At 43.4% G+C, this 25,661-nt stretch overlaps 1 protein-coding gene across 1 annotated transcript in view; it reads left to right on the top strand.

Annotated features, from left to right (window-relative positions):
- Positions 1–25,661, top strand: part of PAICS (phosphoribosylaminoimidazole carboxylase and phosphoribosylaminoimidazolesuccinocarboxamide synthase) — a 408,935-nt gene that overhangs the window by 1,076 nt on the left and 382,198 nt on the right. The gene's annotated exons all lie outside the window — the stretch shown is intronic.

Raw genomic sequence — 25,661 nt, 5'->3', positions numbered from 1 at the left:
TAATAATTGCATGATTAATATCACACAAAGGCATGTCTATTTTTGGACATCATCTTTGTAAAAGTGCTGATATATCATGTTGAGAGAACAGTTACCTGAATTGTAGTAAGCAAGCAAAATGAGTCTGTTGTCTTCTAGTGGAGACTGGACGGTGGGGGGGTTCTCTCCGTGGTGACTTTTGAAAAAATGGTCTCTTATAGTGCATTTCAAGTGCTTTCATGGCATGCCAAGCTATTGAAATCTGACAGTCCCAATGAATCTAACTAACAATGTTTTTAAAATGTTCTATGTGTGACCCATATGTCCAAAATTACCCCTAATGCTAGGGCCAGCATTTTGCTTTGGGCACTCTTTTGCCAAAGCATTACATACAACATGCCAGTGGCAGAATCTTACTAAAACTGCTGTCCATTTACTATGGTGGGCTCCCATGTAAAAAACTATGTCTAGGACCACATTTTGTCATGGATGGCCCCCTGACATATGCCACCTTGTCCTCCCATATGCCAAGAATTTCCTCCAGTTTTGCAGTGCCAGCAATTTGCCACAGGTATCAACTATGCCAAGACGTTTCTCCAATATGCCAGGGCTGACATTTTTCTGTGGGTGTCCCATGCCACAATTGACCTATAGTGTGGCCAGCACTAGCATTTTGCCGTGGGTATCCTATATGCAAATATTGACTCCAGTATGCCAGTGATAGCACTTTAACAATGGTGTTTCTATAATCCAAGAATTATGCCAAGTCCAACATCAGGCTTTCAAGCATAACACATTCTCACTTATGCTTACTTATATTCACTTACTCATTCACTTGCACTCTTGCACTCAGTCTTGCTTAGCACTCAATTGCACTTCTTCATTTTCACTGTCTCTTGCACTCACTCATACACTGCCCACTCATTCACATTTTCTCACTCACACTTACCTGCTTATATTTACTCACTCTCACATGCACATGATTCCTTAAACAAACATAAATGTTAAATTTTAGGCTGTGCATTCGGCGATGGAAATTTCTTCACTAACTTCAGAGGAACAAACGATTCACCTGCTGTCGCTTTACAAAAATTGGCAAGTCTAGCAAGATCCGAGAATGGAGAAATTATTGGGAGAGTAGGTCGAGGGGTGTTGGAATGGTGAGACTGTCCTTTTGCGTCTGCAGCACAGGGCTAAACTGTTTCAAATACGGTTTTTGGGTTTGGAGGGTATCACACTCTAGAGCCTGTGTGACTTTCAGACAGTCGGGCGAAAGGGCACGCAAACCGGCATGCACACACCAAGTAAGGGATAAAAGACTGCTTTAATAGAACAGGTCTGGCAAATAACAAACAACCTTGGCAATAAGCCTTACAAAACTAAAACCGTCCTCACTAATATATTAATGTAGGAAAGTCCTCCCTTTTGCCTTGGTCACCCCCACACTTTTTGGACAGGTACTGGTGTTTACTGACTCTTGGCTGTGCCCTGGGTATTGCTTACCAGTCCCAGGGCCAGTGCTCTGTGTAAAGTGGATATGCAAATTAGGCTAATTATAATTGGCTAAGTTAACCTACCTATAAGTCCCTAGTATATGGTAGGGCATGTAGGTTTAGGGACCACAGCATAGGTAGTGCACCCATAGGTGCACTGCTGAGGTGCCCAGTGTCATTTTAAAGGCAGGCCTGCCTTGCTGGCTGCTTTTAAATTAAAGTTTTATGCAAATTCGACTTTGGAATTAAAAGTAGTTCCAAAATCTTAAACTACCCTATTTTTACATATAGGTCACCCCTAAGGTGTGCCCTATGTGCCCCTAGGGCTGGGTGCCATGTAACTATAAGCAGGGACCTTATAAAAATAGTTTTATAAGCCCTGGTGAGGTAAAAACAGCCGTATTCGTTTTTTCCCTCATTGCAGTGAATGGCCTTCATAGGCTAGAATGGGGAGACTTTATTTTAATTTTTAAAGTCCCCTTAAATGACAGATACAAAGAGTTTGGTATCAAATTAATTGTTGTAATAAATCCCACAACTGCCAGTTGTGGGATTTAATATAACTTGTTTAGGTAAAGAGTTTTAAACTTTAACTGAAAAGTTGCCAGTTTCAGCTTTGCATTGTTTTTGCTGCTGTGCCCTGATTGGCCAGCCTCTGGCAGCCTGGCAAGGCTGCCTTGATGAGGTGTGAAGTGGCCTGGCTTCACACAAAGAGATGTGCCTGTGGGAGGGAATTTCCCCTCAGCAGATGGTGAGGCAGGAAGGGGGAGGGCTGTCAAACTGGTCTTCAAAGGCAGAGAAGGACATTTGGAGCACCCCAGCAACACCCCCACATCCTGTAACCCCAGACAACTAGGTCCCCCCTTGATTAGATTAGGAGAGGGCAGGATAGGGGTGTGTTTATGATTTTTAGCCACACCAGTGGGTGGGCTCAGCCAAATGTAACCTCCAAAAATCAGATTCAGCCATGATGGATTTTTGAAGAATGTTGCCTCTTGGGATTGATTTTTGCCACACTTCCCAGGAAGTGGTAATCACATGGGGAAGGACCCTGCACCTAATTGGAGAATCAGGACTCCCCTGGTTTTCACCCAGGAGCAAGGATAAAACTGGCAGACCTGCACCCACACCTCAGATCCCCATCAGATTCCAACAAGGAAGAACCAAAGGAGAATAAGGACTGCCCTGCTGGACCCCTGGCCTGCACCTGGGACCTGCACACTTGGGCTTCACCACAAGAAGGACATTGCCTGGCTTCAACTGGTTCAAGGAGGGACTCCCTTTTTGCTACAGGTGAAAAATTGCTAACCAGAGCCAACTCCTGAAGAAATCAACCAGCTGACCACTGCCCAGTGGCCAAAAAGGAGTTTGCGCCAGGTGCATTCTGGGAGTTGTAGTCCACACCCCCAAGGATCATCTCAGAGCTTCTGGACCCTCGGGGTGAGTTGTGGACCCCAAAAGAACCTTAAAAGAACATCTGGGAGAAGCCCCAGAAGTTTGGAGAAGTTTTGAGAACTTTTGAAAAAAAGCTTCATAGAGGGACCGACTCGCCGCGGCAACTCTAGCCGGCTTGCCTCAACTGCGACCCGGCCTGATTTGCAGGTTCGTCCTGGTAAAGAAAATTTCCAAAAAAGAGACTAAGTCCGAAGGTAAAAAGTTGACCGGGACCTCCCAGCCAGCGTATCTGAGGAGGGCTCCAGGGGCGTCGGATCAAGATCCAGGTTTACCCCGGTTGAAGGATTTTCACCTCGAAAACACAACTAAGTCCGAAGGTAAAAATCTCCACCGAGGATTCCTGCGACACGTACCCGGAAAAGGGCTCCAGGAGGTCGGATTGGACTGGCAGGTTCGTCCCGCTGAATAAAATCTTCAGAAAAGAGACTAAGTGCGAAGGTGAACTTTTAACCGAGGCCTCCCGCGGCCTGTAGCCGAGCAGGGCTCCATCGCGGTCGGCCTTAAACTTTGACTTTGCCCCGGTCGAGGTGCAACCAGATGACCCGATTGGCGCTTTTTGTTTCTACGAGCGAAAGAAACAATAATTATTTAAAAATTCATATCTCTGGTTCCCCTTATCCGATTTATTAGTTTTTGTGTCATTTTAAAGATAAAAATATAATCTATTTTTATAATTTGGTTTTGGATTTTTAAACTGTTTCCTGTGTTTTATTTAATTACTGTTTTGTGATATTTGAATGCTTTACACTCTGTCTCCTAAGTTAAGCCTTGACGCTCAGTGCCAAGCTACCAAGGGTTGAGCTGGGTTTAATTTACCAAGACCTAACTGGACCTAAGTGGAGGTTAGTGGCCTATTGTTAAGTGTAGGTACCTACCTACCCTTACCAATAACCCATTTTCCAATAATTAACACCTCCTAAAACCCAACCCCACCCTCTAATAAAGTTTACCCCCCAGCGATGACCCTTCCCATCCCAACCTTGTACCCAAAATCCAGTACCCCTCTGCCCTGCTCTCGTCCTTGTGTTGTTGCCCTTGTCCCTCCATCCCTTTGATCCTTGCTGAATATCCCTGACATCTCATTGGTCTGGTTTTGTACCCCCTTTCCCAACCAAGAAATGGCTTTAAACCCGCCCTATACCAGACCCGCCTACTAGTGGCAAAAAACAACAACATCACTAAGGAGTTGCCCTGCTAATGCATCATAATATAATCAGTACATGCACAGAGAAAATAACACAGTTTCCCATAGAGAGAAACAAACCACTTACACACAAACATGATGTCCCGCAACAACTTACCAGAAATGGAACAATTCCTATCCACCCACGCCCCCCTCCCTAGCCCAACTGCAGCAATTCTTCTGTAATGCTCACCCTCCATTGGATCGTATCCCCAGAAATACTTACCGTAGAAGGAAATGCCTGACATCTTACCTGCTATAGTCACAGCTGAAAGTCCTGCATCAATCTGCTTGATTATGAAGTGTACGGCATCCTCCCGTCTGTATGACAAAACCAAAGCACTATCCTAACTGCACATGAATGAATAAATTCGGACGAGGCCTGATCATAGCTCCTGAAATGAATCAGTGCTTTTGATTGCTGAATCAAATACAAAACCATCAGTTTCCTAGAGCTCATAGATCCCACTGCAATGCTGTCTTCTGTCCCTCTCTTCCAGTGCAAGCCCACAGAACCTCTGCCACTGTAAACAAGGTAGTTCATAAACAATAACATTATTCACACCAGGAACATATCTGTCCTTGAACAAAATATTAAACTTCAAACAGCCCATAAGAAAAAGCCTCAATTATTTCAGAACCTTCTTACCGCACCCTTTCTGAGAATTAACCAGATTAACCACAGTTTGGTTATCAACATGAAAAACAACTCACCTATTAGCCAGCTTCTCCCTCATAGGACCAAAGCCACCACTAAAGGGAAAAACTCCTAAAAGGCAATGCTATGTCGAGAAGACTTCCAGGGCATTGACCAATCCTCAGCTGACCAATGACCATCCCAAAACACACCAAATCCATGAGCTCCAGATGTGGCTGAAAAGATCTGAATCTGCCACACCCAGTCCTCATCCTCCGTCCACATGGTCGCACAATTAAAGTCGTAGAGAAAGGAAATCCACATTTTGAGGTCTGTTTTGATGGTGGCACAAAGTCCTATTTGATGATGTGGTAAAACAGCACCCTATATTGCAAAACCAAGCTGCCGGCAAAAAGCATGACTGACTCTTGCAATCCGACAAGCAAAATTCAAGTGACCTAACAAGGACTGCACATATTGTAAGTCCAGTTTGGACTTACACACTGCCTCTTCCAAAAGGAAAATCAATTTGTTTACTTTATCCGCAGGTAATCACACTTCCATCGTGCAGGAATCAAAACTCAATCCCCAAAAATTGTGCATGTGGTAGGACCCTCTGTTTATTCTTGAGCTAAGGGAACTCCTATCTACTCCATGGATGCCTGAAAACTCTTTAAACCTCTCTGACAATCACCCGAATCTCCTTGGCCCACCAGGAAAAAATCATCCAGATAATGAGTAACCTGACGAAAACCACTCTGATATTGAAAAAAACATTGTAGAAAGGAGCTAAAGTTTTCAAAAAGTGAACAGGACACAGAACAACCTATTGGCAACATACTATATATGAAAATAGAACCATCAAACTGCAAAGCCAAGAGGGGACAATCATCTGGATGCACCGGCAACAGTCTAAAAGTGGATTGAATATCAGATTTTGCCATCTCCGCTCCCACGCCGCAACTCCTTACCAAGGCAATGGCCTCATCCACAGATGCGTAATGTACCATGGAATCCTCCTGCGCCATAAAATCATTTATGGATTCCCCCATTGGCCAGGACAAATGATGAATAAGCCTAAATTCACCTTCTTGCTTTTTTGGCAACACACCCGGAGGTGAAATGGTTAGATCTGGCAATGGCCAAGAACGAAAGGGACCCACAATCCTCCCCTGCTCCTTTCACTATTTCTGGCCTTTTCACTGCAGACTTCAAATTTCTTGCCTATCTGTGAACCCTGGGTTCTTGATAACACAAACGAAAGCCTACCAATAAACCCCAATACAAACACTTGGCCTCCTCTTTATGGGGGTATAAACTGTAACCAGTAACTTAAAATGTGCCACTTAATAGGAGTAGGGCCCTTTTCCCACTACCTGTTGCATCTGACCCCTGCCTCTTCCTCCCCCTCTACCTGCAGTGCCTTGCCAGCCTTACTGGACCACCCCTCAAAACACTGGGCCAAGGGGTGTTTTCCCCTGCAGTTGGCGCAATCATGGATAAACTTACATTGCAGTCGAGTACACGCCCCTTTGTTGAAGGACCAGCAGGACCCATTTAGTGGAAACTGCCCTCTTCCAAAACTCCCCGTCCCAAATTGGGTGGGGCGCCCTGGAAAGGGCTTGTATTTTAATGGTAACCCACTACCAGTGTGGCTACTAGAACATTCTTGAGCCATTGCATCCATAGCTCGTTATCTATCTCCCCCATTCCTTCTCTGGATTAGGTGCTAATCTTGCACAAAACACCTTGTCATATCTGAACCATCCGTATACTTGAAGAGAGCAACATATAGCTCCGGATGCCGCTTGCAGTGTATGGTCCCAAAAATGAGTAAGGCCCATTCGACTTACCATTCGAAGCTCCACCTCATTTTCCATCCTCCTTCATAGCATCCTGTGTCATCTTTATGATCATCCAGATTCGCCTGAATAGCCATATCCTTACCTCCCAATGCACCTATTTCCTTCCATGGTACTTTGCCTGGACTATTCCCCACTGCGACAGAAACTCCCCAGAGAATTTGGGCTTATCTCCCACATTACTCATCTCAGAAAACTCTTTCAGCTTACCTCTAGGAACAGAAGGATGTAGAACTGGAAGCTTCTTGTTCCTTTTTACTCCCCGGAGATCTCACTGGGCTGTCTTCGAAACTGACTTCTGCGAAACACCAACACTCCTCCTGTTGTTAGATGAACACCCACTCTCAGATGTTTTAGTCTTCTCCAACGTAATAGTACCATCCTCCACTATTTTGCCGTCTTCCAATACCCCCCCTTCATTATGGTCCAGCGTCTCTTCATCCAACCCAGAGATGCCCACAATGATAGCAGCAGCGAGCAGCCAAGCACCAGCAGCGCCCCTGCTGGTGCTTGGCTGCTCGTCGACGACTGCTCCTCCAACTCTATCTGCTGCAGTTCCAACATGCTCCCTTGATATCAAGCAAGTCGCTCTGGAACCTGCTGTTGCTTCGTACCAACGCCTCAAAGGTGCACCGACCCCTACCGACATCCTTACATTGATGGCACTGAAAACACTGCTCCTTTGAAGGCACTGCTCCTCCAAGTCGCCAGCCCAGAGGAGGTGCCACACCCAGGTTGAGTACAAACCGCCCGCACTGTAAAAGCACACCAGATGTTGGGCACTCACCTACCATGCCCTCATTGGCCAAGTAAGGCAAACCAACAAAACCAGGCTCAGCTCCCAACTAACTGCTTGGCGCCAAACAAGCCCCCTACCACATGGCACCAGACTACTTCTCAGCCTGAAGCAGTGACCCATTATCCACTGCACACCTCTGTATCTTATTTACCATTGGGCTTACCCAGCTAGGCAACAAGGGGACATATCTGGCCGTACCATCTGTTATTCCTACATGCCCATGGTCTAATAATTACCCCTGCACTGTAGTAGTATCAGACTGGGCGTCACCTTCCTCGGAGTCCACAATAATAATTGGATCGGCAAAAACTGTGTGTGCTGACATCTTGGCAGGCGCTCCACAATGTCTCTCCTCTAACTCCTCATGCAGCTTCCAATCAGCTGCTGACACGTCACCCTGCATCATAACACCCTGTCCCTCATTTATTTTAGTGCGTTCAACGTGATCCCCCTGGCGGTACACAGATGTCACCGCAGCGAGCCATGCCACACCTCTACCCCACCCACTAACACGCTCCCTTACTGAGGTGCTGGAACAACGTGCCAAGCAGGGACCACCACGTAAGACCACAGACCCGCTGCACAAAGGCTATGGGCACAGACCAGACCTCTGAGACCGGAGTAAAACCCTGGTGAGGAATGCGCCCACCTCCCGGTCGCACTTTATTGCCCGTACTTCTTAAATTTCTACACCGGCAAAGTGCTTGCTAATACTGTGGCCACTACCTCCTCCTCATATGCCCTTTTTCGGGTGCTTCAAGCCAAACCAGGCTTGCTTCAGCACTCCTTCCTGTAGCAAATCCTCCCTGCGCTCCTCTTGCAATACTTTCAGTGCTTATACCACTATGCTTGCCTTCACCAGGACAGCAACCTAAAATTATGCCACAAATTATATGCAACCACAATGAATACATGCCCTGGCCAACCACTAGTCTATGATGACAATGCATAACCACGCCCTACTCCTGAGTGTGACAGACAAAAAGGCCACCCATACCCCATCACCCTCCTAAAACCTTTCTCATACCTGAGTAGGTCCCACCTACTTGGACCCTAAGCCAAAAATCACCTAATGCACCTTTAGACTGACCACTGATGCCTGACTAGCGTGGGGAGAGGGGAGACCGGGCAAGCCCGATTCTCTGCAAGTCTCCATTCCTGACTGGAATTTGCTCCGTTTCTTATCTGGTACCTGTCCAGCTACGGACAGGAGATGAACCTGGTTTTAGGGGTTCATCCTCAGCAGACTTTACACGATATTCATTACACATCAGCCTTGTAAAGTTGATGATCGTTTTTTCAAAATTTTACTAATTAAATATGATTTTTTATTTTATTTTCATGTTTTTATATTGTTATTACCTGGTCCAAAATAGATTTAGGACTCCTCTCAAGCAAATTAGATGGACGCCCAGGCTAGTAGAACTATTGAGAGCTAGAAAAGGACAGTGGGGTCTTTGACGTGTATTGTTCAGTATACGATGTAAACAGTTCTAAAGTCTCACTTTATTATATCCGAATGGTTTAACATAACTGGCTAGCCCCTAAGATCTTAATCTGGACAGTGTACAAATGGATCAAATTGTGTTAGATTAGTATACGAATTTTCATTTGGCAAATCTATTATTAACTAATTGAGCTGAATTTATGTATACTTAATGGCAAAGTTGAAGGGGGGAGACGTGATACTTTTACCTATTGGGTAGCCACATAAACTATTGTTATAACTTCGGCGGTCTTTTTCTTTTTTTATATGGTCCAATGCTGAGGACCTCATTATAACTTTGGCAGTCTTTTTCTTTTTTTTGTTGGAGGACTTCTGCCCATTTATGGGCAAAGTCCGACTCCGTCGGCCTGGACAACGGATTTGAAGAGGCAGGTACATCGCCAGCACCGTCACGGCAGCAAGACTCTGCCTGCGGTATTACGAGTCGTAATGCGGCTTGGAGTAGTCTTGCTGGTGTGGTGGTGCTGGCGGTGCAAAACAGACAGGACCCATCCCCACCCGAACGACCTTCTTGACAGAGAAGGTAAGTGATCGTCCGAAAGGGGGGAGGGAGTGTTGGGTGCATGTGTGTGTTGTGTGCGTGTATGTGTGCAAATGTGGGTGCATGTGTGCAAGTCTGCAAGTGAGTGGGGGTGTATGTGTGCAAGTGTGCGTATGCGGAGGGGGGAGTATGTGAATGTATGTGTGCATGGAGGGTTTGGGGGTGTAAATGATTAAATGATTGTAGATGGGGAGGTAAGGGGGTGTTTGTGGGTGCGTGTGTGCGAGTGCATGTGTTTGTGTGAGTGAACGGGGAGAGCAGGTGAGTGTATGAATGCGGTGGAGGGGGGAGGGAGGTGTGAATGTTTGTGGAGGGGGTGTGTTTGTGTGAGTGGGTGTGTGTGTATGTCAGTGTGAGTGCAGGTGTGGGATTTTTGGATGGATGTGTATGGTTGGGAGGGTGTCTCAAAGTGTGTGGAGGGGTGATGGGGTTTGAAAGTGTGTGGACAGGTGTGGGGGTGCTTTAAAGGTGTAGGGACATGTGTGTGCTGGTGGCAGGAATGGGGATCCCTGTCGCCAGGTGTGTTACTGCAAGGATTTTTGTGGCGGGGTGACCGCCACAGAAAGCTTGGCGGTCTGCATCCTTGTAATCCAGCCAGCAGGCTGAGGCCTGCCACTGGGCTGGAGGTGCTCACCGCCGGATGCATCTGTGCAACGTCACTGGTGGGCCAAGCGGCATTGTGGAGGTTTGGCTTCTACCAAACGCCACAACTTGTGATATGGCGGTCTTTGTCGCCGGGTCCGAAGCGGTAAGACCGCCACGGCGAGGCTGGCGGTCTGATGACCGCCAGTCCCATAACGAGGGCCTTAGTGAGTTAAGTGCTGGTTGCTAACTTCTGTTATGACTCACAGGTTACACGTTTGTAAACTGGCATAATAGCCTCAGTCTTATATTTTTCTGAAGTTGATCAATTGATTACCATTACAACTGAATCAGTGCTTAAATGGCAATTAAATAAAGGTTTCTATGTTATTCTTTTAAAAAAAAAAACATTTAAATTAGTTTTTGCAGGTCATAACAACAAGGGCACATGTGTGTCTATTACAAACAAAAAGATAAAGCAGTAGGACATTAGCACATCAATAATTCCCATAATTATGCAGGGGGAGAATGTGAGCCAAAATAGCAGCTTGTCTGTAAACTGATAGGCATGGCAAAACAAAGTTTACACATAAATGGTGTTGGGATACAGGTGCGTCATCAATATCATCTTGTAAATCAAGTCCATAATAATCAATCCAGCAGCCCCACAATTTGCTAAATTTGCCCGGGCATACTCTGCTTTGGTATGTCACCCTTTCCGCAGCCATATAAAAATCCATTCCTCTTTTCTATTCAGTCATGTGGGTGAGTTAGGTGCTCCCCAGTGTTTGGCTAAGTCTCTTTTGGCTACTACTAACCCTAGATTACACAATATTAACTTCTTCCGTAGAGTTCTATATTATTAGTTATGCCCAACAGCACGTATTTAGGGTCCTCGGGTATTGGTGACCCCATTATTCTGCTTAATTCCAGTAGTATGTTTAGCCAATAAGAATAGATAGCTGGACATGTCCATAATGTATGGATCAGGTCTCCTCGCTGCCTCCTGCATTTCAGGCAGTCTGGAGAGACTGCTTTACCTATTTTGTGGAGCCGGTCCCTATCACAGAAGGTTATATGTAGGGTTTTGAGCTGTATGAGTCTGAGTCTGGATCTGATCGCTACTTCTTGTGGAAACATTAACGTTGCTTCCCAGCCCACATCTTCTAACTCACTAATATCCATTTCCCAGTGGGCCCTTAGTTTCATTGGAGTATCTGGCATATTATTATTTATGGTTTTATAGATTGAACAGCTGCCTTTTCTTGTATCTCTCCAATCAGGAGCCTGCCCTCTGTGGGTGCATACTCTGGGATATTTTCTGCTTTGAAGCATGGACAAACTGTGAATATTTGTAATGCTGCATGTTGTGTAGGTGGAACTCCCTTTGGATGGATGAAAAGGGTTTCAAGGTGCCCCCTTCAATCAGGTCACTGACTTTAGATATGCCTATGTGTTCCCAGATTACAAACCCCCTCAGTTTCTCAAATTCTTTAAGGTATTGTTCCAACCACAATGGAGTTTCCTGGGTGACATTTGTTGCCCATCCCAGCCATTTACGTGCCGTGCCCCACGCTTCCAGGATCACTTGGGTGGCTGATAAGAGGCCGCTCATTCCCTTCCCCCTGTATAGATAGTAGTGGTATGTGTTTGAAAGTGTGTCATTTCTAGGGCATAAGTGGGGTGATCTCCATCCACATATCCCCAGTTATTAAGTGCTACCAGATGAGATACCCAGTAATAAACCCGGGTGTCTGGGAGGGCTATCCCTCCATTGTATGAGTTCCGCCATAGTGTTTGGAGTGCTATTCCGGAGTGCCCATTGTTCCACAATAGTTTCCTAAGCTCATCATCAAGTTTGACAAAAAACTTGCCTGGGATGCTGTAATACGTGTTCTGTAGAGCATACTGCGGGGACTGACGATCAACGCAACAATGACTACATATACGTCTTTTAATGGGCATAAATTATCCAAGGGAAGGCCATTACTAGGTGTTTTGCACCTAGAGAAAGTAGATTTTGTCGACTACTTGGGAGTGAGAGTATCATCTTGCAAAAATGACCATCACGCATAAGCAACTTACTGGTGTTATTCAGATAGAGCACAGGGCCTCTCATTCCAAACCTGTTGCCCCAGTCCTAGAGATTTATGAGGCTACAGCAGTGGGTGCTGCTTTGTATGGTGCAGAATTATGGGGCTTTTCTAATTGCCCAAATCTAGGGAGGAATTAAAATAAGTTTTTAAAGAGTATTTTTAATCTACCATGATCTACACCACCACTTCCTTTACTCTTTGATATGGGTAGAAGACTTATTGAAAGGAAAGCCCGATTGTGCCCACTCCTATACTGGAAAAGACTATGGTCTACTCCAGAGCTTTCCAGTATGTTTTAGCCTTGCAGGATGTCATCAAATCTGACACCACTAATAAAGTCTTGTGGCTTGTCAAAATAAAAAAATTGCTATGTTCTTTGGGCTGGTCGGACCTGTGGACATCCCCTTCCTACTGTTTTGTTTCCTACAAAGGATGAGCTAAAGAAACTTTACTGAGCCTGGTCCTTCCAGAATATTGTGCTTGAAACTCAGAGTACCACGCTATCTGGTGAGTTTTTTGATTTTAAATGTGACAGCTTTTTTGAACCTTTTTGGGATAACTTTACAACACCATTAGACAGGAAATTGTATTTTCAATTTAGGGTCATTATCCCTCCTCTACATGCATTTACAGGCTATTGGAAGAATACTGATTCATTGTTATACCTAACTTGTAATTGTATGAATGAGACAGTACTGCATGTGCTGTTTGCTTGTCGAACATATGCAAAATTAAGACTGCATTGAATCAAATCGCTGTGTCAACAATTGGGCATATAAAGATATCAGGTTACCCTTAGAATCCTAAGAACCGATACACACTTATTGCTGTCTCTATTGCAAAATGTTTGGGGTATATGTGGATACTAAGGAATACAGCAACCTTGTAAATGTTATTGCAAATGTGATTGTCTACCAGGTTTAAAGTTATGATGTATCCCTAAGTAATTGCCTATACCAATGTGTCAATTTAGACTTTCATATATTTTGAACAGGTATTTGCATAATCTTAGTATTGTCTCTTCTATTTTAGCTGTTCTTATTGTTTTGTGTATTGTTTTATTTATACTTTATACTTTTATGGCATTTGCAGAAATAACATTATTTGAAACCTTGAAACCTGTAGAGCATACAAGAATTTAGGGAGGGTGATCATTTTAAACATCGCTGCTCTGCTAAGTATCGTTATGAGGAGTGTCTTCCATCGGTCTGCATTTCTAGTTTCCATGTTATTCTTAAGATTTCTGGTCCGATTCCCAAATAAATTGTAATCTCATCCGCCATAGGCACACGCATATAAACTTAGGAAACGCAAGGCTGATTACTCCTAGGCATTAGCATAGGTCCCCTTTTCACAACTGACACACTTAAATGTTTAGTAATCTACTTTTTCTAAATGTACATGTGCCAATTCTCTTACCTAGGTTTAGACATTTAGAGAATATTCTAAATTTTTCTTTAATGGAATATAATTTTCCATGAACCCTGTACGTGATCAAAGAAAGTCAGCTTGTACTCCTTTCTGAAGTCTAAACATATTTGTAGGAAAATGCCACTGTTGGCATGGATACCCCCCACGTTTTGCCTAGTGTTGAGGCCAGCTTTGATTGGAAGTGTGCAGGGACCCTGCTAACCAGGCCCCAGCACCAGTGTTCTTTCCCTAAAACTGTACCTTTGTTTTCACATTTGGCACAGCCCTGGCACACAGTTAAGTCCCTTGTAAAGGGTACCCCTGGTACAAAGGGCCCAGTGGCCAGAGAAGGTCCCTAAAGGGCTGTAGTATGTATTATGCCACCCCTCACTTAGTACATGCTCCCTGCCTTGCAGCTTGTGTGGAGGAAGAAAAGACAAAGTCGACATGGCACTCCCCTCAGAGTGCCATGCCTACAAACCACTGCCTGTGGCATAGGTAAGTCACCCCTCTAGCAGGCCTTACAGCCCGAAGGCAGGGTGCACTATACCACAGGTGAGGTGAGCACTATGCCCCTACAGTGTCTAGACATTATAAGTGTAGGGTAGCCATACTGAGTATATGGTCTAGGAGTTAGTCATTACGAACTCCACAGCACCATAATGACTACACTGAATACTGGGAAGTTTGGTATAAAACTTCTCAGCACAATAAACCCACACTGATGCCAGTGTGGGATTCATTAAAAAATGCACACAAAGGGCATCTTAGAGATGCACCCTGTATGTTAACCCAGCTGCCAGTGTAAGGCTGACCGGTCTATGCCAGCCTGCCACTTCCAGATGAGTTTCTGACCACCTGGGGTGAGTGCCTATGCAGGAACTGTAACACCTGGCAAGGAGCTTCAAAGGCTCAGGCCTGGTGTTACAGTGCCCCAGGGCACTCCAGCCAGTGGAGATGCCTGCCCCCCGGATGAGCCCCCACTTTTGGTGGCAAGTCCAGAGTGATGATGAGAAAACCAAGGAGGAGTCACCCCCTCAGCCAGGACCACCCATAAGGTGTCCAGAGCTGAATTGACCCCCTCCTTGAGAAATCCTCCATCTTGCTTTGGATGATTAGGACCAATAGGGATAGGGAAGTGCCCCCCTGAAGTAATCAGGATTCCATTTCTTGTATATTTGATCTATTTTATTATGTATAAGTCCTGTGTAAAGAAGCCTCATCCTGTCAACAAGACCTTCCACTCCAACTGCCCCAGTTAGGAACCTTGTTGAGCTCTTTCACATTCTATGTTCCATATTCTTAGAACGGTCTTGTTCACAACACATAGAGCTTCCAATACAAACAAGTACATGTACAGTGCTTAACAACAAGTGACTAGGTACATCAATAAGAGTACAATACCACATCACCTCCCTTACATTACAGACTAAAAACATAGTACCATTGGAGACTATAAAACAAATAAAATTATACATAGTCCCTTAATTTCTCTGGTCTCCGTGTTGATCTCACAGGTCTGAAACCCACCTTTTTTGTTGCATCAACATGAGACCTCCCATCAATTACTTCCGGAGTACTTGCCTCCGGAGTGACAGATTTATGAAACTCCTCTAGTCTACTGATACCACATTTTGCCACTCTGTTTAAATTCCATATCTTATGATCATTCGTCTTTATTGCATTTTTAAAAAGTTTCAAAACCTTAAATGGACCTATGAATTTGGTATCTGTTTTCTCCCTTCTAGGAGATTTTATCTTTATCCAATCTCCAACACTTATTCTAGTTTCTTTTACACTTTTGTGCACATCATACCATTTTTTCCTTAAATTCTTTTTCTCTTGTTCTTTCTTCCTCCATCCCTTCACATCCCCGCAAAGAGGATCCATACCCAAACGTTTCTCTTGTACCCAACGAGGGGCTACCTCATGACAAGGTAACCTTCCCTTAAATAAGCGAAAGGGTGTCACCCCTGTGGATGAGTGTGGAGTCAAGCGATATTCCCGTACTTTCTTCTTTATTTCGCTCTCCCATTTACTACCTTGTCTTTGTGCCAGTTGTATACTTTCTTTGAGTACCTTAATGAAGCGTTCCACTACCCCATTGGATTCAGGATGATATAAAGCTGCCCTTTTATGTTTAATCCCTCTATCTTTTAGAAAGGATTCCGTGGCTTTTGACACAAATTGAACCCCATTGTCTGTAAGAACGGAAGAGGGAAACCCTTCCCTCTCAAAAAGTTCCTCTAAAAAGGCAATTACATCCTTAGATTCCACTGAACTTACTATCTTTATCTCTGGCCATCTTGAATACATATCAATGGAAACTAGTACATACCTGTCTACTGAGCCCAACCTCACTGGCCCCAAAATATCTAAGGCTATATCCATCCAAGGTCCTAAGGCATCCTCCCTTATCACCATGGGTTGTGTTCTACATTTTAAGACTTTGTCTGACTGAACACAAAAGCGACATTCCCTTACCTCTCTCTCTACCATAGTGTCCATTGCAGGCCACCAGTATGTGCATCTAAGCCTTTCTTTAGTTTTTGAAATACCCATATGACTAGAATGAGCATGTGTCAATAATTTTTCCCTCAAAGAACTGGGAGGAATCAACTTACTACCTCTGACTAAAAGATCATCCACAATCACTAACTCATCCTTTATCTGCCAGAAAGGCATCAAGTTTTCCCCATAACTGCCTTTAACACCCCACCCATTTCTAGTACATTCCATCACTTTTTGTAAGGTGGTATCTTTCTGTAGTTCTTTTCTCCATTCTGATTCATTGATAACAGCATTTGTTACTAAACAAACTCTTATATCCTGGTCAAAGTCATCACTGAACAAGTCTTCATCATCAACAGTATCATGCTCACACTCTGTTTCCTCAGAGAAATAGGGCTTACATAGTCTAGAGAGACAATCAGCTTGTATGTTGAGTACTCCTGGTATGTAAACAACTGTATAGTCAAACTCTTGTAGGGCCACAACCCATTTGCGGATGCGGTGTGAGACTAAATCGATTCCCTTGTTCTTGAAAACTTCCTTTAGAGGCTTATGATCTGTGATGACTTCAAAGTTACAGCCCCACAAAAATTTCCTCAATTTTCTTATTGCCCAATAAACACTCAGTGCTTCTTTTTCAATAACAGAATAATTGAGTTCTGCTCCCTTCAGACTTCTAGATAAAAATAAAATTGTCCTATCAACACCCTCAGCCCTTTGTATCAACACCGCACCAATGCCTTTGGAGCTGGCATCGCACATCAATTTAATTTCATCATTTGGATCATAGCTCCCTAAATCAACTGCACAGTGCAATAACCGTTTAATCTCATGAAACTCATTTGAACATTGGTCATTCCAGGAGAACTCACTACCCTTCTTCAATAAACATCTCATATTTCTTGTTCTCTCAGCAAATTTTGATACAAATTTATTATAAAACTCAGCCATACCAATAAACTTTATAAGTTCCTCTTTGTTTTCTGGAGTTGGCATATTTATGATTGTGTTAACTAAAGCCGATTTGGGACGAATCCCTTTTCCCGAGATCTCATGTCCCAAATATTCAATAGTAGAGGTGTTAAATTTGCATTTTTCAAATTTCAGAGTTAGACCTGAATTCTCCAAACGATGTAAAACTGTTTCTAAATACTTATCGTGTTTACTTAAGTCATTGCCAAATACCAAAATATCATCCTGATAGATCTTAACACCTTCCACCCCTCTCAATACCTTTTCAAGTGCTCTTTGAAATACAGATGCCGCTGAGATTAGGCCGAAAGGCATCCTGAGATACTTGAAGGTACCAAAAGGGGTGATGAAAGTTGTAAGATCTTGAGAAGAAGGATGTAGTTCTATTTGATGATATGCAGAAGAAAGATCAAGAGTAGAAAAGTGCTTAGCTCCATTAAGAGAGCACAGCATTTCATTAATGTTGGGAAGAGGATGATGATCCACAATCACAGCTTTATTTAATTCTCTGAGATCCACACAAAGTCTTACCTCTCCATTAGCCTTTTTTGTCATGACTACTGGGGCCACCCATTCAGAAGCATCAACTTCTTGAATGATACCATTAGAGAGTAACCTATCTATTTCTTCTTTCATTTTGTGTCTAACAGTGAAAGGGACTGACCTTAATTTTGCTACTTTGGGTTGAATATTAGGCTTCAAACTAATCTTAAGTTGATAATTATTCATACAGCCAATTTGTTTCCTAAAAACACCAGGGAATTTGTCTATCCATGTTTTCCCTTGTCCTTCGACTTGTTCAATACTGAGGGAATCTTTAAGAAGAACAGATGGGTCCTCATTCGGGTCAAGATAAACCCGTAAGTCACGTTGGTGAAACCAGCTTATCAAGGAATCTCCTTTCAATGATACATACACTTTTGCTGGTATTACACGTCCTTTAAACTCAATTGTACCCCAAAAGTACCCCAATGGTTTGATTGGCACCCCCCCGTAACCTTTGGGAGAAATGTCCGGTTTTTGTAAGCTTAGTTTGTTTTTCAGGTGTTGATCATAAAAGCTCTTGGGGACTAAGGTTATTTTAGCACCAGAATCAAACAAAACTTTTACTCTTTCATCATTCACTAAAATAGTCTCAAGAGGACCATTCAATGTACACCCCATCTGCAAAATATCTATTTCATTCACCAAATCTATTTCATCTGTGGTAACTTGATAATCCACCTCACTAACTTCCTTAATACCCATTTTTGACCTGCAACACTTTGATAAGTGTCCCTTCTTGCCACATTTTTTGCACACTACCCTCCAAGCAGGACATTGCTTGTTATTGGCCATATGACCTACATTGTCACACCTAAAACATTTACCCTTAAATGCTTTTACCCCTTTACCATCATTCTTCTCTCTAACATGTTTGAATTCTGTCTTAGTATCGTATACAGTCTTTACTGACCCCCCTTCTTCCACATCACTATTAAACATGGTCGTATTCTGATTTTTCAAAATTTGAACACAATTTTTAGAGTGTTCACAGGCTTTAGCCATGGTAAGCACTTCATCCAAGGATGGATTGTCTTTTTGCCACATGTTTTCTCTGGCCTTTTCTAAAGAACAACCCAACATGAATTGATCTCTTAGTCGCTCTTCATAAGAAGACCCAAAAGAACAGTTAGTGGCCAGACCACGTAGTGCCGTGATGTATTGTTCAATTGTTTCATCTTGTCGTTGTAACCTCTTTCCAAATTGATAGCGTTCTAATACTGTGCATATCTTCGGTAAATAATGCAAATCAAGTTTTTTGATACAAATCTCATATTCATTGAGTCCATTGGAGTCACTGTCTGATAACTCTGGCAGGTTTTCAAAAATTTCTTGTCCCTCTGTGCCTAAACAATGCATTAGTAAGGAAGTCTTCCTCTCAGCACTAAGAGACGTGCCACAGACTTTAGCGTAGTTCGTGAACACTTTTTTCCACTTCTGCCATTTGATAGGAGGCTCCCCCGGAGATATCAAGAAAAAAGGTGCTGCTTGTACATTTTGCATGTTGAAGTTATTCTAGTATGAATTTGAATAGAAAACAGCAATATTCCCGTATGCTTATCCAAAAAGTTAAACAATTTCTGATATATATATATATAATTAATTTTGTGGTATCCGTTGGATCAAATCAAGATTTTACAATGGAGGGTGAAATTTGGTGTTGAAATAATATCTCTCCACCCTCTAAAATTATTTCAGTTTTAACCATTCTTTAAGTGCAGCAATCGTGTCTCTGCAGCGTCTACACGCGTACTCTCAATGCCTTGGAGACGCGTTGTTTCTGCGAACACAATACGCTCAAGAATGTGTGCCTGCCACTTTAAGCAGCGTCTCGATACACTTCCTGGTTGCCTTGAAGAGTCACCATCGGTTGTCCTGGAGACACGAGCATGCAGACGGACGCCCACGCAGTTTTCCGTTGTCTTGGAGACACATCTACGCCTCGCGCTTGGTGAAGACGTGTCTATGCCTCGCGCTTGGTGCGCGAGCACAATTTCAGTTCCTTCGCAGTATTAAGCCAAAAATAGTTATAACTATTATCCTGGCTGATCACTCACCGGCAATTTTAGAGATGCGATCGTCTTCCTCTGTTCCAAATGTTGTGCCGGATCGTGAGCGACCTGTTTCACGTAATCAGGGAAAGAGGCGGCATCCAGTTGAGGCTTCAGATACGTGAGTCTTTTAAATCCTCGTCGCCAAAATGAAGTAATCAGGATTCCATTTCTTGTATATTTGATCTATTTTATTATGTATAAGTCCTGTGTAAAGAAGCCTCATCCTGTCAACAAGACCTTCCACTCCAACTGCCCCAGTTAGGAACCTTGTTGAGCTCTTTCACATTCTATGTTCCATATTCTTAGAACGGTCTTGTTCACAACACATAGAGCTTCCAATACAAACAAGTACATGTACAGTGCTTAACAACAAGTGACTAGGTACATCAATAAGAGTACAATACCACACCCCCTCCCCAGAGGGAGTGGACACAAGGAGGGTGTAGCCACCCTCAGGGACAGTAGCCATTGGCTACTGCCCCCTGACCCTTACACACCCCTAAATTTAGTATTTAGGGGCGACCCTGAACCCAGCTCTTCAGATTCCTTTGACCTCAAGAAAGAAGAAGGACTGCTGAACTGAAAACCCTGCAGAGAAGAGAAGGAGACAACAACTGACTCGCCCCAGCCCTACCGGCCTGTCTCCTGCTTCGAAAGCTGCACAAGAAGAAGCAACGCGTTTTGCAGGACCAGTTACCCCTGAAAACCTTCTAGGGGATTGCCTGCCTCACCGAGGACCAAGAAACTCCTGTGGACAGTGGACCTGTCCAACAAGAAGACAAGAAACCATCTTTAAAGGGACTCCCACCTCACTCCAGAAGCGTGAGTCCAAACTACTCTGCACCCGATGCCCCTGGCCCGTGTCCAGTGGAACCAACCAGCCAGAGAGGACCCCCAGGCGATTCCGACTAAGTGTCCACCCTCGGCTGACCTCTCCACCCCTCCACGACGACCCCTGCAGAGGGAATCCCGTGGCTCCCCCTGACTGTGACTGCCCGGGACGAAGATATCCAACGCCTGGAGAAGCACTGCACCGCACCCCCCAAACTCGAGAGAAACCGACCACCGGTGCAGAAGTGACCAGCAGGCGGCCCTCCTCCTTGCCCTGTCAGTGGCTTGCCTGAGAAGCCCCCCTGTGCCTTGCTTGTAGCGCCTAAGTGACCCCCGGGTCCGCCCATTGAGTTCCATTGGGAACTCAACGCCCTGTTTGCACCCTGCACCCGGCCGCCCCGTGCCGCTGAGGGTGCCTGTTTGGTGCCTACTTGGGGCCCCCCCAGTACTCCTCTAAACCCCCCTGGTTTGCCCTCCGACAACACGGGTACTTCCCTGCAAGCAGACCTGAACCAGAGTATCCCCTGTCTCTGTAGGGGCCCACATTATTTTGGCTACTGTTTGACCTCTACACTTAACCAGCCCTGTGTTGCTGGTGCTGGGTGTTTGGGGTTACCTTGAACCCCCCAACGGTGGGCTACCTATTCCCTGGAGACTGAACCCGTAAGTTTGTTACTTACCTGAAAAACTGTACTTTACTTACCTCCCCCGGGAACTGTTGGAAATTGCTGTGTCCACTTTTAAAATTGCTTTTTGCCAATTTAAAGAAAACTGTACATTGTTGATTCCATTCAAAGTTCTAAGTATTACTATGCAAAGTACCTTTCATTTAATGTACTTACCTGCTAAGTGATTTTTTTTGTGGTTCTAGAAATAAATTAAGAAAGAATATTTTTCTATATAAAAACCTATTGGTCTGGAGTTAAGTCATTGAGAGTGTGTTTTCACTTATTCCTTGTGTGTGTACAACAAATGCTTAACACTACCCTCTGATAAGCCTAACTGCTCAACCACACTACCACAAATAGAGCTTTAGTATTATCTTTTATTCCCTCTGTCAAGCCTCTTGGGGAACCCCTGGACTCTGTGCACACTATAACTCATTTTGATATAGTATATACAGAGCCAGCTTCCTACAATATTTATCAAGCAAACATAAGTAAATAGTGATAATACAATACAAAGCGACAAGGGATTCCACTGCATGCAGTGAGGATCTAATGCTAAAAAACACTTCCCAGCATATTGTTTTTTATGTAAATTTGCACACAGGCACCAATGGCATATACGTGACAGAAATCAAAACTCATTGTAGGTGTACAGCATTTTCATGAGAGACGTAAAAAGTAAATGAAAAGAAACACAAACAATATGTTTCCAGATGCTGAGCTAGTGACTTGAAACTCCACAGTGCTGCCAAGCATGAACGAGAGGCTAAGTTTGTGAGAAGTGGTACAGCCTATACAACCATGGTTAAAGTGGACACACAAGATGGCCTCAGCTAAAGCAGCATGGAATCAGGCTAACACGATATTGTAAAGGCAAATTCATGCATTTTTTTAACCTGTACCCTGCACTTATAGCTCTATACCCATGGCCTTGTACCTTTGTAACATTATAAATGTAGTACTGTTCCCTAAACCCTGCACCATGTATCCTCTACCCCTAGCCCTATGGCCTTAAGCATGTACCATTTACCTAGATACTATACTCTTAACTCTGTTTTCGTAACCCAAACTTTGTACTCTCTGCCCTGTATTTGTAGCCCTGTATTATTAGCACTGTATTTTTATCCAGGTACCTTTTACCCATAATACTGTTCCCTTTGCCCTGGACCCTTAACTGTGTAGGCTGTACCTTTAACCATGTTGTCTAAGCCTTGCATTCTTAGCCTTGTACCTTGCTGCCTAAATTCCGTAGACTCTACTTTTAAACCTGTATCCTTTAGCCAGGTCCCTTAAGCCAGAATAGGGTTGTTATAGGGGGGTTGGCCGCAGGTCCTGTGCCCAACCGCCCTCGCGCATGACCTTCAGCCGTGCGTTGGTTTGTGTTGTTATAAGGGGGTTAGTTGCGGAGCCTAGCTGCAGGCTAGGCCCTGAGGCCAACCTCCGTCACTCACAGCCAAAGACCGTGCGCAGTGGTGGTTGGATGAATGTATAGTAATCAAAACTATGTTAAAAAAAAAATTGAAATTTACTGAAAAAAAAAGGTTACAGGGACGTTATAGTTAGGACATAGAGTTTAAAAAAAACATAGAAATTCACTTAAAAACCAAAGGGTTACAGGGATGTTATAGTTAAGCTCACATTTTAAACATACAAAACCATAGAAATTATCTTGTTATAGTTAGAGTTATTTCAACTAACTATAACTCGCATCCTAAAATAACTATAACTTGCACCTCTGCCATGCACTGCTAATTACTCCAGATATTACAGCACTCATGACATCTTTTATAACACCATTGATAATGTCACTGTAACATACGTAGTAAAATTATTGATGAGATAACTGTGCATGGCGGGGATGCGAGTTATAGTTACCTTAGGGCACGAGTTATAGTTACTTGAAATAACTCTAACAGCTGAATTTCTGTGGTTTTGTACGTTTAAAACGTGAGCCTTGCTTTAACATCCCTGCAAACCTTTTTTTTAAGTGAATATATAAATATATTGCTAATAACTTTGGTTCGGTTTGACGAATCTTGACAACATTTTCAAACTTTAGTTCAGCTGCTGTATTTAAACTTTCAGGGTGATTTGTCAGGTGGAACACGAGAAAAAGAGAGGGTCTAAAAACACTTTTACCCCATGCAGTGTCTATGGGGATTTTGCTTTTTTTTAACATGACTGCAGCCTGAACAGTTTAACAGATTTACACCAAAATGTGTCAGAAAGATATAGCTTGGTTCAGAAAGATCTCCTTTTGTTATTTGGTGCAAATCTGTTCAGTAGGTTTTGAGTTATTAAAAAAAAATATATAGAGAGATTTTTAGGGACATGTATCCTTCACGGATCCACTTATGGGAGATCTGTGGATCTGGATCTGATTGTCTGACCACTTGGGCAAGGGATGGAAAATAAAGTGTAAAAATATATAAGGTGTGAGGACACAGGTATTCTGACCCCATCCCTGAGGGACCCCTCCTGGTCAAAAAATTGCCCAAAAAATATTTTTGGGGCAGTCCGCAGATCCACTGCTGGCTCAGTGTGATCTACAACATAACTTTGTGATGGATCTGCGGATGTGAGGAACAATAAAAAAAAATACACCCCCCTCACACACCAAACCCCCACCACGCATGGCCATAGGCCGTGTGCAGTGGTGGTTGTATTAACCAATGGTAATTATATATTACTTTACGTTAAAAAAGCATCGAAATTCACTGAAAAAAAAACAAAGGTTAAAGGGAAGTTTTATTTAGGTTCAAGTTTTACCCACACAAAATCATAGAAATTCAGCAGTTATAGCTATACCTATACTTATCTGAAGAAACTATAACTTGTGCCGTTAAGTAACTTTAGGCCACACTTTTTAGTTTCTTAACACAAGTATAAGTATAACTGCAGAGTTTTTATGGTTTTGTGTGGGTAAAATGTGCTCAATAATTTTACTGCAGATGTTACAGTGACATTACCAATGATGTTATCAAAGATGTCATGAGTGCTGTAATTTGTGGGGTAATTAGCAGTGCGTGGCAAGGATGCAAGCTATCGTTACCTTAGGGCACAAAACAGATATTATTATATATATATGTAATATTCATAACCTGTATATAATATATAATAATAACATATATCACAAAAACAGATGAAAACTCTGCTTTCTGCAAGCAGGAGCTGTTTGACAGAAAGCAGAGTTATGTTTGCTTTTGCTTGGTGGGAGCTGTCACCAAGCAAAAGCAAACAGCTATATCCCAGGAGTTGGCACCCAGGACATAGCAGGAGCCAACCTTGGGGAGGGGTTGGTGGCGATCCCCAGGGCTGTGTATGGCTCCAATAGGGGGCCGCATGACCACCCTTCAATGTTGTATTTGCCCCAGAGAGGGGGTTGTTTCCAGTGCTGGGGATCAGCAACAGATCCCTTCATTCTTTTAATTTAACCCCATGGTAGGTGGTGCTCCCCGAGGCTGCAGGGGGGCCACGTGCCCCTGCATTATTCTTTTTGATTGCCCCGGGGAGGTGGCAGTACCCAGGCTAATAGAAGCCCTAGGAGGAGCCCTCGATTCCCCCTCCATTTTCAATGCCCCTGGGACTTGGCCCACCCGAGGTGTTCATTAAAACAAGCGCAGGAGCCCACAGTTGTTGTGTTTTTAATTAAAAAATGCTTTTTTGCTCTGGGGGGATTGACCCAGCACCAGAGCTAAGGGGTTAGAGTGTCCCTACCCTGCCCCTTTTCTTGTTTTTTACCTTTTTTTCTGGGACTGAAGCCGAGTCCCAAGTTGGCTACCAACACTTCCTTGTTGAAGTGTTGTCAGCCAATCAGATCTCAGCGCGAGATCAGGAGGGTTTGCAGAGTCTTCGTGTCCCCATATATACAAATTGTTTTTTACATCAATTTCTCAAAAACTACCAAACAGATTAACACCCGATAACAAAAAAGTCGTTTTCTGGACCAACAACTACCTTTCTGCCAAATTTGGTGTGAATCTGTCCAGTGGTTCGGCTGCTATTCCTGTTCAAAATCCCTCTGGAAAAATAAATGGGTAAACATTTTTGGAACACCCTCATTTCCTCGGCCCCCACTTAACAGATCCCCCAGAAACTTTCCAGAAAGCAGCTGAAGTGAGTGTTGTGCTTTTTTGGGAAAATTCAGTGAAGATTCATCAAACGGCGCCAAAGTTATTAGCAAAATAAAAAAAACACTTTCTCTATAGAAACTAAGTCCTAACTATAACTATCTAATGGCAACTAGGTTTTATATACTATCTCTCTCTCTTGCACTCTCTTGCTCTCTCTCTCTCTATATATATATATATATATATATATATATATATATATATATATACATATATATATATATATATATATATATATATGGATGTTAGTTAGGAAATAGTATTTAAAAAAAATAGAAATTCACTTAAAAAAACAAAGGTTATAGGGAAGTTTTGGTTAGGCTCACATTCTAAACGTACGAAATCATAGAAGATCACCAGTTATTTGCGCCCCTGCCATGCAGTTTTTTCGTCAAAAAATGATACTGC

The sequence above is a fragment of the Pleurodeles waltl genome, chromosome 1_2 (assembly GCF_031143425.1).
Source record: "Pleurodeles waltl isolate 20211129_DDA chromosome 1_2, aPleWal1.hap1.20221129, whole genome shotgun sequence".
NCBI classification, from domain to species: Eukaryota; Metazoa; Chordata; class Amphibia; order Caudata; family Salamandridae; genus Pleurodeles; species Pleurodeles waltl.
This window is presented reverse-complemented; position numbering and strand designations above follow the sequence as displayed.